The 16,842-nt window shown below is 45.3% G+C and overlaps 1 protein-coding gene across 6 annotated transcripts in view; it reads left to right on the plus strand.

Moving 5' to 3' along the window:
• The window catches only part of OXR1 (oxidation resistance 1), a 3,084,878-nt gene that overhangs the window by 2,637,241 nt on the left and 430,795 nt on the right, over window positions 1-16,842 (plus strand). The gene's annotated exons all lie outside the window — the stretch shown is intronic.

The raw sequence follows: 16,842 nt of genomic DNA on the forward strand, positions 1-16,842 counted from the left end.
CTTTGTATGCCAGCATTATAAGTAAGTGTGTTCCTATGGGTTTATTTATTGAATGCAAGTTATAGTCCAGAACATGCCCCCTACCCCATACTACAGGAAGGTTACAAACCTGTTGGACACAGATCCCTAACCAACATATGTCCTGCAGACCATAGATCTCTTCACATACATCATGGTGTCATATCTCTTCTACCTTTTTAGCATCACATATCTCCGCTGCCACTTGATTTGAGTTTCACAGAACTATGTTGCTGTCCAATCAGACATCGAAGCTCCACCGCTCTGGGCACGAAATTCATCAAGGCCCCCCCAACTCTTGATATTGTTAACTACTATAAGGGCTCCGAAGATGGAATGCCCCGATCCATGACCTTGCTTCCAGTCCCTGTAGCTGGGTATACATGGCTGCTGATCTAGGTGTCACTGGTCTATCTCCCATCTATAAGCAACAAGGTTTAAGAGGTGATATGGGGCAATTTAAAAAGACAGAACGACGAGAAGTGCACCTCTATCCACTTCTATTTGAAGCATAAAGCCTTTGAGAATACAATGCACATTTTATTATCAAAATAAGTGTGTAGAACAAAAACATACACAACATATATAATTTCATACGACAAAAAAAACACATAACTTCACAAACATTCAAACCTCAAAAAAAGAAGTTTGCACCATTACATTCTGTACATTTTCACATCAATCCCATGTGAGCCCTGTTTCCACATACGCACAAAACTACACACACACATAACTGCATACACATAAACACATACATACAATACATACAAATACGACACAAGTGCTACGGGTGATGTACTGTACTGTAGTCTTCAAATTGATTACAGACTACAACGAAAGTGTGACTTGGGACATATTACATGCGATAAACTGACTCCATGAATTAGGTGTTGAATTAGTTCACCACACATTCGTTTTTGTTCATCCTTATACGTCCGGTCGTGGTCTTGGTAAAACAAAATGCTCAGCTGTCATGTGATTAGGCGACAGTTAGATTGGGGGGAGAAGAGTATGATTTCATCAGTTCAAAAGATAGTTAGTGCTGGGCCTAAAACGATGTCGGACATTCCTCGCCAACAAAGGAGGACGTATTTACAAGACAGCCTAGGTTCCCATGCAGTGTGGGTATACATATTCCAAATTTGATGCTGAGAAGCTAACTGTCTCGTATTAAGTAATGATTCCTCTGATATGATATGACATTTATAACGCGCTTAATACCCAGAGGTTTGTAAGCACGGACCCGGGGATCGAACCTGTGTTGCTCCGTGACGTCTTGCTTCCAAGACGGGCACGTTGCCCTTGAGCTATCCTCCTTTGCATGCACCGGACTCCATAACCAGGAAATCCTCGGTCTATCTCCCAGCACCGGAACTGAGAGTCCTAGGCGTCTTGAGGCCCTTTAACTAGGTGTTCCTGGTGTTCCTCTTCTTGGTGGTCCCTGCATCACACTTGTCAGATGTACTAGGTGACAATGGCCTCTTAAGGCTCCTTGCAGGGGTGCCCATTGTGCCTTTTTTGTCCCTCTGCTGGGTGTTGCTGGTGTTAACAATATTGTGGCCAATGTGTGTGGGGTGGAGATGGGTATAGGTGGGCAAGTGTTACTGTAGGAACATCAAGAAAATAAAAGGCGGACAATGCATTACCTTCAGCTAGCCGAGGGTTCCCTAGTCTGTGAGATGGGTGTCAATGCCCCAACGGTTTCTCAAGAGGTAGGTAATCCTGGCCTCACTTGCATCCTACCACTTCCCTCCCATACTCCATACCAGTGGCATCTCCTCTGTGTTCTCTGCCTCTGCTCATGGCCTTGATAATAGTGCCCATACCTATCTTTTGACTTGTGGGTTTGGGGAACTCGGCTCTCGGCTTCTAGATCATCTTTTGAACCTGTGCTGAGCTTGGCCATAGAAGAAGAGGTTACTTAAATTGGGAGGTGAGACATTCTTCACCTGCCATAGTCTTTCCTGAATTTTTAGGGTTTGACATGTGCATTGTTCACTTGTCTCTAACTTATTCATTCTCTGTGCTGTTGAATTTAGAATATGCAATTAAAGCCTTAAATCAGCTACAAACGCATCTGCAGGCTGAAAGGTCTTCCCAGTTTTCCCATGGAATCAGGGACTCGCTCGCAATTTTGGGGAATTGAGTGAATGGTTTTGGGGGGCTAGATTTACCATACTGATGCTCTGGGTTTCGGACAGAAGTAGTAGAAATTGTTAAGTTCTGGGCAGGATACACCACACAAGTGACCAAATCAGGCGGAAATATGGTCAGTGTCACTTACTGTACCTAAGCCTGTCTCTTACTTTACTTAGGAACTTAGGCTGGGGCATCCACCATCCCAAAGTTCATGAACGTTTGAGATGGGGAGTGGGAGTAACAAGGATGTACTGGAATAACAATGACTACCTTTGATAACACAGAGACGCACAGTAACAGTAATTTGAGCAAGGATACTAGAGTGGCCCCTCAGCAGTGCACCTTTGGCCTATCTGTGACACCCTTGTGACATTGGGCTATGCTAGACACTCATGCTATGCCCTGGTCTCACTTTTGGTCCATGGCCCCTCTCGTGGTTCTTGCAGCAGTGGGTGTCGCCGACCATGGCCTTTATCGGGTGACATATGGTAAGGCTAACCTAGCTTGGCTCCTGCGTTTTCTCCTGTACCACGCAGGGGTAAAGGTCCCAGTGGGTTGAGGTCTTTTTTGACTCAAAGCCCCCCCCCCCCCCTCCAAGGTTTCGGACAGCCACGCTCTGCTCCAGATGGGAGGGAGCAAAGGGAGGAGGAACAAGGCGACGGCGGTGAACTGAAAAAGAGGCGGCACTCCATGACCAGGCTAGCGTCAATCGAATGTGTAAAGGGGCGTACAACCAAACTGGAGGCGGATCCCCCATGTCTTCTCTTCCGATAAGGAGCATGGGGTTGGAAACTGGGCCTCAACTGGAAAAAGTCGGGCACCGACAAAGAAAGCGTGTTCTATAACCCGGGAAGTAGGCGGTGGCGAGAATAATGGCACAGGAGTCTGAGGGAGGCTGGAGACAGGGCAGTAAAACCACATCTTTGGAAACTACCATCAACAAAATGGGGCTAGGTCTGGGTAAAGCATAGAAGCACGGCCGAGCCAGGGTTGCGTGCTGTGCACCAAGCATTTTCAGAGGCGTGGAGTCTGACATTTCATGGGCCGCGGGAATTACCAATCCTACTCTGTGGCAGAAAATATGACCGAGACCTGAGCAGGACACTGGGAATCGGTAACAGTGCATACAGGCTCGGGGCGTAACATCAACAAAGGCCATGGAAATGGCTGCATCTCAGGCCCCCTGCGTGTAGCCTGCCATGGTTCTCGCCTGCCCCATGTGGAATCCACAGCCGGTAACCTCTGTGCCCTTAAATCATCGCCCTCCGGGGTCTCACTGGGCTGGTCTACGCATGTTCCCCGGGTCCCTGTCCCTTTATGATTATGGCGCCCCCTGGCGCCCGGGGAGTGCCTTGGTGCCCCTTGCAGAGTACCTGGGTCCTTAGGACAGTCGCTGCTCTTCTACTTCAGTGCCACGACGACTTCAGTCTGCCTAATATTCTGAGGGTTGGACAGCCACTTCTCTACCGGCGGTGCAGTGACTCAATTCATTGCTGGTGGCTAGGCCTGGCTTACGCTCCCGCCCCTGCTCCGCCCGCCCTTGTGTTGATAATCAACCCTTGCCCTGAACTGTTACGACTTTTTCACACCGCTGCCACCCGGCGATTTAGTACCCCCTTGAACAGAGGTCACGGTGCAGGTGGACAGCGACCAGCCTGAGGTATATACCATCTAAGGAGAGCCCCCAGCCTGGGGGGGTTACTGTCCTACAGCCCTTTCTGTTACAACATGACTAAAGGAGGCACCAAAAACCAACACTCTATAAACCACTACACCAAATCTGCCCCTAAACCATCGGTAGCTGGTGAATCGTCCGCAGACATGGATGTCGCAGCACTCCCGGCGGAACCCACCGATTCCCAGCGCATGTTGGCGTGCATGCAGGAGGGATTCGCCAAGTTGCACTCCAAGCTGCATGACATGACTACCACTATCGACTCCATAAAGACGTGTATGGACAAAACTGACCTTTGGCTTACAGAGGCTGAAACCCGCATAGGCACTGTGGAGGTTGACTTGTCTGCTGTGCGGGGTGAAATTGCTGCTCTTACCAGCTGGGTGCTACAAGTGTAGAAGAACAACGATCTCGAGTTGCACTCCCGCCTCAACACCATACGTATCATGGCGGTCCCTGAGAGCAACACAGAGACATCGCTGGAACAGTGGATTGAGTCTATTTTACTCCCACTCCTGGGGAATCCGACATTGTCACCACAATTCGTGGCGGAGTGGACCCACAGATCTCTAGCACCTAATCCCAGACCGGGTGCATCTCCACGCCCTATCATTGCTTGCATTCTTAACTACCGTGACTGCAACACGCTCCTTTGTGCAGCCTGAGAGCTAGGAGACTTGATGCTGGGCTCGAACAGGATCCATATCTATCCTGACTTCTCAGTGGTCGTTCAGCAGGAGATTAAAGCTTTCTTAGCGGTGAAGAAGTGACTGTGTGACGGCAATTGGAAATATGTGATGCTGTACCCAGCGAAACTGCACGTTGAGTGGAACAGCAAGAAATACTTTAACAAGGTGCCCGGCGAGGCTATGAAATTCCGGGGCGAGGCCGTACCGACTCCCTGAACACTGGGAGCAATACCCAGACTTGTCCTTATGAGTGGGCTGTGCTCTCCTCTTATGCATTCTAGGGGCTGCCCTGTGCAGCATAGTTACATATCCCCTTCACTTATGTTGGTGTTCTCGAAGATGGTGTAAATGTATACTTTTCTGCTTGTCCATGCCTTCAACTGGTGATATGTAGGTTGCCCCGAATGGGGCCAACTTTATGATTAGCATGTGAACAATTATCCTTCTGTCCGTACCTAAGTCCTAAATCGACCCGGCGGGTCCATGTGACAGCTTCCCCTATGCAATATTGCATTGTTAAGTTGAAGTGGTCCCATGTTCCTAGGAGGGTAAGGGAGGGGGGTGGTGGGGAATGGTTGGGGTTGTTAAAATTTACAAAATTGCACTTGATGCTTACGCACAAGGGTAAGATGGATTGGATGGGGAAATTGACAGTCAGGGAGGCCCGGGTTTTGATACTGTGAGAGCAAGCAATGTAAATCCTATTGTATTCAGATGGGGGATATAACCTGCCCGAGTTGGAACGTCCGGGGCGTGGATACTCCAATTAAATGACGAAAAATACCCCTGTACGTCAAGAGACACAAAGCCCAGATCCTGTATTTGCAGGAGATACATGCCCTCTCGCCGATTTGCCAGAAACTGGGGAAGAATCGATTCTATACATCCTACTCCTCACAGTCTAGGGGGGATATCATATTGATACATCGGTCTGTTCCGTTTCACTGCAGCCACACGCATGCAGGCCCGCTGGGCAGATATGTACTGGTGTATGGGACCCTTGCAGGCAGGGAGATGCTGTTGTTGAATGTATATCGTCCTAATGTGGATGATCCCCAATTTTATACAGATATTTTGCCATCAATGCCATAGCGCCGCTAGAAAACAAAAAAGGAAAACGGACTCATCACTCAAACTCCTGGTTCACAACAGAACTACAATTCATGCACTCTTGCAAAAGAGAGGCATTGAAAAATTGGCAAACCAACCCATGCGACACTACCAAGAATTGCTTCAACCTTATCTCCCACCAATATAAAGATGCCATCACCCAAGCTAAAGTCAATGCCTTTAACACCCGAATCACTAATGCAAATTCACAATCCAAGGAAATCTTTACAATATTTAAGGAACTTAACCTCTCCCCCTAACACCCCTCACAAGATCATCAAAGATGAAGCTTGGTGTGCTAGTATTCAAGCGGCCATGCTTAATAAAATTAATCTTCTACAAAAAGAAAATTTAGGACCACTACAATGCCTTACCCGGTAATATAGAGATCAATCAGTCACAACCCACTCCTCCCACCAACAAGCCTCTCTTCTCCTTCAGAGACATCTCAGAACTTAAACTTAATAACATCCTTAAACGTAAAACCCTCAACATGTAAAGGAGACGTATGTCGTCCTAAGCTCATCAAGGACTGCGCAGATAGCCTTGCTCCCCTACTGACAGCCTTCGTCAATGCCTCCTTCAGAACCGGTATCATTCCCGCCAGCCTCAAAGAGGCATGGGTCCGCCCCCTTCTCAAAAAACCCACACTGGGCCCCACCCCACCCAACCTAACAGCTTCTGCCCAATAACCACTGTGCCCTTCCTCCTCAAGATCCTGGATAAAGCTGCACACTGCCAAATCTAACAATTCCTTGAAGACCATTCTATCCTAGGTACCAAACAATCCGGCTTCCGCAAAGAACACGGTACGGAAACTGCCTTAGTTGATTTAAAAAAAACAGATCACACAAATCATGGACAAAGGAAAACCAGCCCTCCTGCGACTCCTAGACCTCTCGGCTGCGTTCGATTTGGTGGACCACAAGACTCTCACATCTCACCTCACCCAATCAGCAAACTTCTCCAAAGAAGCTCGCTCTGGGTCACCACCTTCCTGGAGGGTAGGGCCATGAAGGTCTTCTCTGACACTGCTCACGCAGCCCCCATCACCATCCATTGTGGAGTCCCACAGGGCTCCTGCACAGCGTCCACTCTATACAACCTCTTTACAAAGCCCGTCTTCGACAAACTTAACGCCCTGGGTATCGCATACACCAACTATGCGAATGATACCCAGGTACTCCTTCCACTCTCTGGAGTATACCACAAAGACGCCGAAGCACTCAACACAATCTACTCCACCATCCAGGCTTGGATGGCAACCAACGGCCTCTGTCCCAATGGGGGACAAGACCGAAATCCTCATATTAGGTCAAAAAACCACTCTAGCCAAACTCGACAAACTATACTCCAACTTCACCATTGATAAAACCATCATCCCTGTGTCTACCTCTGTGAAGACCTTAGGAGTTCACTTAGACTCTACCTCATCCATGACAAAGCAGGTCAGCGCCATCTCCTCCGCCTCGGCTTACACCACCAAACTCATAAATGCAATAAAGCCATACCTCTCCAAACCCAACTGTCTGTCTATAGCCAGAGCAACCATCGGTGCCAAACTGAACTACTGTAACGCCCTCCTAGCGGGCACGTCTGCAAAGAACATCAACCGACTCCAAATCACGCAGAACTCACTAAGAGCATCACAAAAAGAGACCACATTTATAAAAAAAGTTGTGTGTGTGGTTCAAATGAACCTTTACAAAATAGAACATATATACAATATTACATATCTCACTATAAAACAATACATTATTAAAGAATAAAATCAAACAGATTAAAAACAATTTGATCCAAATCAAGTTATATCACTTAATAAAGAAAAAGAAAAATATAAACACTAAAATAATGAAATCTCCTTTTCTATTGCTTTCAGAAAAACAACCAGTGCAAAGATTAATGCTCTCTCATGTCCTTGCATCAGTCGATTCCAAAGTGATTCCATACAATCTTCGTAGTTCACATTTACAAAACATAAAAAGAGCTTAGTCCTTATATCTCTAAAATAAGAGCATTCTAATATCAAATGTTTTAAAGTTTCATTTTCTTCTGGACAATTCAGAAAGCGACATTTAGAAGCACCATGATTATCATTATAGATTACCCAATATTTTGTTTGTTCGAGGGTATGGTACTGATTTAATCTAAATCTCATATAGTACATTCTAGTTACATTGCATGGAAATATAGTAGGATAACCACAGCGGCCATCTCTTTTATGTGGAAATTCAGCAGATTCTTTGTATATTCTCAGTGCTTTTATTTCGTCAAAGATTTTGCACCAATCGTTTACAAAAAGTTTATATTTAACATAATTCGGACGAATATATAAATCTAGGTCAACGCCAAGATTATTCATTCTTTTATCCATGGTTTCAAAATAACTAGCAATGGAGCTAGAAGAGCATTCCTTCCTGAATTCAGAAAAATCTTGATATATAGAATTATCAGGGCAATTAAGAATTTTACAATAATTAGATATGCTGCCATGTTAGTCTAGTCTAGCCCATCTCATGTCTGATCACACAATTAGGAATTGCTGGGGACAGACGCAAGGGTTCTTTCAGCAAACTGCCCTGTATAGAATCCAATTGCTTATGCAAGTTGCATATACAGATATCCAGTGCATGTAAAAGAATTGGTTCTACTTTTAGGGTAAGGAACTCAAGTAAGGGAATCACAGAAAATGTACAGAGTTTTGTAAAGATAAATTTCATTTGACTTCTGAGAGGTCTAGATTTTTTCTTCAGATAGTCCACCCATGAATTAATAGACGTCTCGTTACTCAGGCGATATCCGAGATAGATAGTTTCTTGTAATTCGTGTATGGAGATGGCTTTAATATTCCAACTAAACCTCTTAAGTTTCTTTCGGGATTTGAAAATCATTATGCTTGTTTTAGAAGGATTAGGTTCAAGATTGTGTTGGTAGGTGAAATCTGAGAATACGTTTAACTTAGATTGGAGACCAGTAGGAGTTAGATAAAAAAAAAAAATCATCTGCAAAGGCTAGCCAGTGTAGTCTTAATGAGCATAACCTTGCAGGATAAGTAACAGTGGAACTCCAAAGTTCAACTATATCGGAAAGATAGAGATTGAACAGTAAAGCCGCAAAATTGCAGCCTTGCTTTAACCCAAGATGTAATTGTACCACATTAACCACCAAAGAGACCACATTTCCCATGCCAGACAGGAAGCACACAGGCTCCCAGTTAAAGAACGCATCACATTCAAAATCCTCACTCTCACTCACAAATGCCTATCACGCACAGCACCTTCACGCACCTTCATACTTAACAGAGGCCATAATCAAATCCACCTCCACACAACCAATCAGGGCTCGCTATGCCAAAAAAATACTGCCCCCCCCCACATAAACAAAGCTAGAGGGTTAGGATTCTCCCACATAGCCTCCAAGATATGGAACTCCTTACCTGCTGACATCAGAGCCGAAAACTCCCTCCCCGCTTTCCGGAAAAAACTACAAACCACCCTCTTCACCTAATCACTATCTCTCTTCCCTTCTCCAGCTCTGTATTGTAAATTATGCACATGTCAATGCAACTGTAGAAAAGTCTAATGTAAAGTATAATGTATTGTAAATAAGAAAAGTGTATCTGAAACTAAGAAAAATTGTCTGTAACCAGCGCCACGATGCCTCCGGGCTGCTGTGCGCTCAACAAATGCGAATAAATAAATACATTTTACAGGAGCTCGCTCGGTACCCGCTGATTCCTGTCTTATTAGGGGCCGGGGGTACTTCAACACCATCTTAGATTTAGAACTAGATAGGTCAACATGCAGTCACAGAGCGCCTTGCCGAGCCGCCTCTATTATTAAAGAGGGTATAATCTCCATGGGACTCGTGGATGCCTGGCGTGCACTACGTCCTGCTGATCGTCCATCTACCTTTTACCCCTCTGTCCACAATTCCCTCTCACGTATCGACATGTGGGTTATCCGTCATACGCTAAAAGGTGGGGTTGTAGATATCTCTATGCTCCCTCGCACCTACTCGGACCACTCTCCGATCAGTATCTCCCTGACCCTGCCTGCACTTTCCAGACCTCACAGCAGCTGGCGCTTTAAATCGTGAGCCCTGCAAGCTGTTGCATTTGCATCCACTGTGGATGACCACGTACACCTGTTTTTTTTTTTTCTTCATTTTTTATTTTTTTTAGAAGAATGTAGGCTCAGTTCCCTCACCTAGCGCGCTCTGTGAAGCCTTTAAGGTTCATATTCGTGGAATCACAATGTCCACAGAGTTTAGTGTCCTCAAGACAATTCGGCACAATATAACACAATGGGAGGGTACATTGCGAGAGTTGGAATGGGAGGTGACGGGTGACCACCCTAAAACCACACTTTTTTTATGTTCCCATGGCTGCTAAGAAATACAGAGGTGGGGATAGGCCTGGCAGACTACTTACATGCATGGCGCGACAGGATTAAGGTAGTGGCTGCATCCCACTCGTGCGACATAGATCAGGTGACCTAGCCCACATGCCTGCAGCTATCAACAGAGTGTTCACTGGGTTCTATCAAGTCCTCTATGCCAATAAAGACACATGCACACAGGGGGAGATCAAAGGGTTTCTTGATACATTACCGCTTAGTCAGATGTCACAGGAGGCCGGGGCTCTTCTGGAACTCCCGATCTCCATAGCTGATAATACTCTGGCAATTGAACAACCTCCATCTGGGAAGGCCCCGGGTACGGATGGCCTAACTGCTGAATTGTATAAACGTTAGAAGGAGCTTCTCCCCATATCTCCTTCAGTTCTGGCTTGAGTCCCAATTACTTCCCGGCACTATGCGAGACTGTCATTACGGTCCTTCGGAAACATGGTAAACCTGCATATCAGTGTGGCTCATACGGACCTTTGTCCTTAATTATTACTGACGTTGAAATATTTGTGAAGAGATTGGCCACTCGGTTCAGTTCAGTTATGCCGTATATTGTCACCCTGATCAATCGTCATTTATCCCCGGCAGATCCACAGCACTCTACCTTCAACGCCTCTTTGGTATATTGGCGCAGATCGATCCCGAAACTCACACGGTGTCAGCTGCGTTAGATATTCAAAAGGCCTTCGACTCGGTCTACTGGCAGTTTATGTGCACAGTGCTGTTGAAGTGTGGGTTCGGTCCGGGCTTCCTTTGGGCACTACGCCTCCTTTATGCTGGCCCAGTTGCCAGGTTACACAATTTAGTACACATACATGCAATTGTAACTAAGTCGAATTTCATGCAATTGAACAACCTCCATCTCCACCTCCACAATGCCTCGGGGCTGTTTTCTGTTTTGTGCGCTTTATAAATGCAAATAAATAAGGGTTAATACAAATGGACTACTCTGCACCATTTGTGATAAAACGCAGTACCCGTCAGGGCTTCCCCCTATCGCCTCTAATATTTGCTATTATAATTGAACCCCTGCCAGACTTAAGACTCAAACACAAACATCGAGGGTTCCGGTTGACCGCTGAACCGCAAAGCATCTCCATCTATGCAGACGATGCGTTAATATAGCCGGTCTGATAGCTCAGCGAGTATAGTGCTCGCTTTGACATCTGTGCAGAGCCTGCTGACGCAGGTTCGAATCCCGACAGGGCCAAACTCAGCCTTTCATCCTTCCGAGGTCGATAAATGAGCACTGCACACCGTGAGTAATAAGCAGCACTCGGATACCCGAGGGTTCGTAGCGCTATATAAGTGCTAAATTATTATTATTGATATACATACAGAATCACAGGAACACTTAAGGCCCATTTTGCAGGATGTCCTGAGGTTTGGGGAGGTGGCGGGTCTTCGAGTGAACTCTAGTAATTCCGAGCTCTTTCCACTGACAGATAGCACTCCTCCTCCATCGGATTTACAGGGATTCCAATGGGCTCTGGTGTTGATACGCTACCTGGGCGCGATGGTAGCCAGGCACGGCCCCTTGTTACATGACCGCAACTACAGCACGTATATGACCCAATTGCGAACTAAGCTCACAAGCTGGGCCCACCTCCCCATCACAATTGCGGGTAAGATTGCGCTTCTTAAAATGACAGTCCTTCCTAAACTGTCTATACCTTTTCCTTAAATACCTCTGGTTCCTGGCCGACCCTTTTTCAGGAATTGAAGAGCAAGATCAATAAATTCATATGGCATTCTGGGGCGGTACGACTGAAATGGGGCATATTAACACAACCATTTGACAGGGGTGGTGTTGCTGCTCCTGAAGTAGAGTTATACTGGATGGCAGCACAGATGCAGTATGCAGCCCTGTGGTTTAGTGATAACTCACACCCTCCCCCTTCATGTACTTCTAGAGAGACATTCGGTTGGAGGCAGAGACCAGCGCTCATTGGTTTTTCCTCTAGGTATTTGCTGACGATTGTTGTTTTGACCCTGTTATTATCACGGCACTGGCCTGGCACAAAATCCGGAGGGTAAATGATGTCCATGCCCCATTTCACAAAGATTTTCCAGTATGGAATTGTGTCCCGTTCCTGCCCCATGCTGACCCTGGCATGCGGGCAACATGGATACAGCAGACAGCAGGGCTTTCCCACACTGGGGTCACTATACCCGGAAGATAACTTCATTCAAACTTCTGACATTCCTGGGCTGAGACGGAGCATGTCCTCCCAGAGGATGCAGTATGCTGGCCTGTGCAGCGCATGTAAGAAACTGTGGAGTTGCTTCCCAACTAAACCCGAGAACTGCACACTACTGGGTTTTGCACCGACAGCTGGCGACAGTCTTAACCGGGTGTCGTCCCTGTACCACTCAATACAAACATGATTGGGTGTGACACATCATAACACGCCTATCAAATGGGCGAGGGATATCCAGCTGGATATAACCAATGACCTCTGGGCCGATATATGCGCACAGACCCAGAGGGTGTCACTCAACCCCTGCTTTCGACTGATACAGCTCAAAGTGTTACACAAGTACCACTACACTCCGGATAGAATGTGCATGTTTTCAAATGAAGGGGTTGGGGCATGCCCACACTGTAATCTTGCTCATGAGGATACTTACATACGTTGTGGGACTGTTTGCATCTTGCAGCCTTTTGGAGCGATGTGTGCGCAATGCTGTCTGAAATGACTAATACGTATGTCCCTTGACCCCATTGCTCTGTCTAGTCCACATCCCAAATTCGCCATCTGGTACTGTCAGTAAGCTTGTACGGCTCTGTCTTCTTTTGGCCAAGCGCTGCATTCTTCTGCGTTGGACTTGTGCTCTTAATAAAGAACATTAGTTGAGGGATGTGACATGGGTGAATAACATGGAGGAGCATTGTACACATATGCAGCCTCCTGAGTCAAGACCGAAGGATTTTTGGAACCCCTGCAGACTGTACCTTTTGCACTCTGCAACAAACACGGATGGAAATCAATCACAGTAGTTTGCTTAAATTATCCTTTTGAAGCTATGCGTATGGGGAATATGTTGGAACATACTCTCTGCATTTTTATTTTTTATTTTATTTATTTTATTTTAATATTTATATAGCGCCGGTAGCCCGCGAGCCTCGGGGCGCTGAAACAAGAACACGGAAGACAGACAGACAAGTGGTAGGACGGATAGGACGGGACGAACACAAGAAATTACTCTGACTGGGAGTTGGAAAGGGTGGCAGATTATTTGAATATGTGGGTTTTTACCATTTTGCGAAAGCGGGTGTAGTTGGGTTCCAGTCTTAGATGGTCTGGAAGGTTGTTCCAAAGACTGGCAGCAAGGGTCAGAAAGGTTCTGCCTATGCCGCTTTTAAGTTTGTGTGGGGCCATAGCAATTTTGCCGAGTTGGGATGATCTCAGTGTTCTATTTGGGACATATGGTTTGATCCTCATTTTTAGGTACGTTGGTGCCTTTCCGTGAATGCATCTATGAACAATGGTTAATGTCTTAAAGTGCACCCTATCTTCAATTTTCAGCCAGTGAAGCTCCCTTCTGGAGTTGCTGATATGCTCTGTTCTAGATTTAAGCTTGACAATTCTTACAGCGTTGTTCTGTACAACTTGGTAGCTTTGTAAGCACTGCTTGGAGGCACCCAGGACTAAGGCGTTGCCATAGTCGAGGCGCGACAAGATGGTGGCTCTTGCTATGTTCGCGCAGTTGTCCTCTGATATAAAGGGTCTGATGGCTTTTATTAGTCGGAGGTGGTAGACACAGTTTTTTTTAATGTATTGTGCTTGGGCTTCCGCCCCCAACAATGCTTCCAGCAGCATACCGAGGGTTTTAACCTTGCCTAAGATCGGTATGGATGTATCTTTGATCTGAAAGGATGTGTAGGATGGAGATAACTTAGCTCGGGCGGAGGATGAACCGAAAATCATGAGCTCAGTTTTTTTCCCGTTAAGGCACATCCAATTGGAGTCCATCCATTGCTCCACGTGGTTGTATATCGTGGTAAGCTGCTCACTGTCTTTCTGATAATTGCCACTTAGTTCAAATACAAGCTGTGTATCATCAGCGTAGTTAGTGAAATAGGTGTTGATATGGTTGAGAACAAGGCATAGGTACCTCAAGTAGAGATTAAACAGCAGCGGTGACATGCTAGCCCCTTGGGGGACTCCACAAAGGATTTCTTTTTCCAAGGAGAACTTGTCCACCCAGTGCACCCTGGATATTCTGTTTTTTAAAAAGGACATTATGCAGCTGGTGGCTTCATCAGAGCTGTTGGTGGACTTTTTTAATGCATTCTGGAGTAAGTTGTGGTCAAGGAGGTCGAATGCGGCGCTGAGGTCAAGTAGGATGAGAAGGCCTGTCTTCCCCTTGTCAATAATGCCGAGCATTTTGGTCGGAAGATCTAACATAGCTGTGGGCAGGGCGGAAACCGGACTGTTGTGGGTGGAGGGAGTTTGATTCCTCCACATGTGTCTGGAGTTGCATGGTGGCGATCTTATCCATGATTTTGAGGATGAAGTTTCAGTTTATGGGTCTAAGGTTATTAGGTCCCGTTGGTCGAGATTGGGTTTTTGTTTTACCAGGGGGGTTACTGGAACCTTTCTTGATGGCATCGGGAACTTTCTGATCTCTGAAAGAGGCATTAATGATCTTTGTCAAGGTGGGGGCGAAAATGTCTGTGTTGTCCAATATTATTTTGGGCGGGATGATGTTTTCTGCACATGTCGTGGGTTTCATTGTCGCCAGTACCTTCATCATTTCGCTACTGTTGATCTCTGTTTAATTTAAAAGTTTCAATACCTGGTGTTATGGTCTCGACTGGCAAGGTGACTGTCGTTTGTTTGTTGGTCAATGAGTTTATGATAGTGTCTCTGGCTTTAGCGATTTTATTGAAGAAGGCAATTGAATACTATCGCATTCTTCTTGTGAGGGTAGGAAAGGAGGGGTGATGGCTTTAGGTTTTTCTATAGATTTGAGAATATTGAACAGTTTGCTGGTGGAATTAGCGGCTGTAGAAATCTGTTAATTGTAGACATTTTTCTTAGCCTCGATTATCATATGTTTATATTTTATTTTGCTTTCCTTCCAGAGGGCTTTATTGGCTGATGAGGGATCTTTTAGCCAAGCATTTTCTCTGTTTCGTTTATCCCTTTTTTGTTCAGCTAGTTCTTTGGAGAACCATTGTTGTTTTTTTTGGATGGATCTAGTTGACTTGGTTTTGAGGGGAGCTACTTGGTCTGTAAGATGACTGAGTAAGTTTGCTAGCATAGTTTCACAGGTGTCATTCTCAGCTTGGTTTTTATCCACCTCAGCCAGGCATTGTATGAGATGGTTCCTGTCGATTTTTCGTTTTCGTTGAGGATACTGTAAATGATATCCTACTGTATTGTGTTGTGTGATGTCAAGTGCTTTAATAAAGAAAGTTATTTTTTAAAACGAGTCCCCATGTTCTTCTGTTTCATGTATTTGGGAGATCTTCTTTCAATACCTAAAGCGATAGGTCTTCTAGTGCCCAACTTGCGCTAATGGGTTTTCCAATGGGTTTATTGGTTCACGTTCCTGGCAAGTTTCACCTCTAATTTCCTTTTGGGCGTTTCTTGAACAATATGCAGTTGTATGTCCCTTAAATCTGCATTGTTCAGTTATGTAGGGTGATGGGAGATGCAGTGCAAATGTGCTGGCTAGTATTGTATCTGCTAATATTGCATGGATACCCATGCAAATAGATATACTTACCCATGCAATATTAGGAGAAATCCTTCATCGAGCTGCACCTAAGGAGCACACACATAACCCCCCAAATCTCAACCTCCAGCGTCCTGATTCAGTGATATGTTACTTTCTGGTTCCTTTTCTCCTTTTTTCCTTCGTTGTCAGTGTAACAAGTACTCCTGGCCTATACCTCTTGCTGCATGTAGTACTTCTTTCTGTATTGTTGATTTGTAACTGTAATGTGCCCACTGCAAAGCAATCACTTTGTCGACTTTGAAGCAGGGAGTGTTCAGGGGCACAGTCCTGACATAGTGAGGGAAGGTGAGGAAAGTGTTGTCTGATCATTCACAGTTCAGAGTGCATTTTTTTAAATTGTGTTATGGTTTGTTACAAACTTTTCACAAAATTACATCCAAATTACATCAAATATCACAAGATAAAAAAGAAAGGGGAAAAGAATAATCTTAAAAAATCCTCCTAAGAATATAAAAAGCAATGCAATCATGAACATAGTGCATTCCAGATTAGTTGAGTGAAATGGGGGATAGTAGAGCAAGAGTAGCAAGGCATCCGGGAAGTCTGGCTTCAGAGTCGGGTGTCCAGGCTAGAACACAACAAAGTCAAACAGGTGCAAGGAAGATCAGAAGTTCTCATTGGAGCAGACCCAAAAGCCATACATAGCCCACGCAATTCGATCACTATTCAAAAATAAAATCAGTTCTGTGTAAGATAGGGGGATAGCTATTTGTGGTACAGAATGGAAAATTCTCTATTGAAGGTGATGGAAAGAAATAGGTGCCAAATGTCATCCCAGAACTATTGAAGGTGAGGAAATGGAAGAGTTGATGGTAGTCGAGGTTATTTAGGGGCCATCCTTTAGATAGTTAATCCAAACGTTAGTGCTTGGGGATGATTTACCCACGCTACGAAGGAGGTGTGCTGAAAGCTTAAGTTTACTTGTTTGCCACGTTAATGGTATTCTTGATGGACCATTCAAATATCTTAATTGGATATTTATGATGTTGATAGCTGCTGTATACTGTACACATTGGATCCCAAGGGTCAGGCAGTAACTTAAACACAATCA

The sequence above is a fragment of the Ambystoma mexicanum genome, chromosome 5q (genome assembly GCF_040938575.1).
Source record: "Ambystoma mexicanum isolate Mex_15411 chromosome 5q, UKY_AmexF1_1, whole genome shotgun sequence".
In the NCBI taxonomy this organism is placed as follows: domain Eukaryota; kingdom Metazoa; phylum Chordata; class Amphibia; order Caudata; family Ambystomatidae; genus Ambystoma; species Ambystoma mexicanum.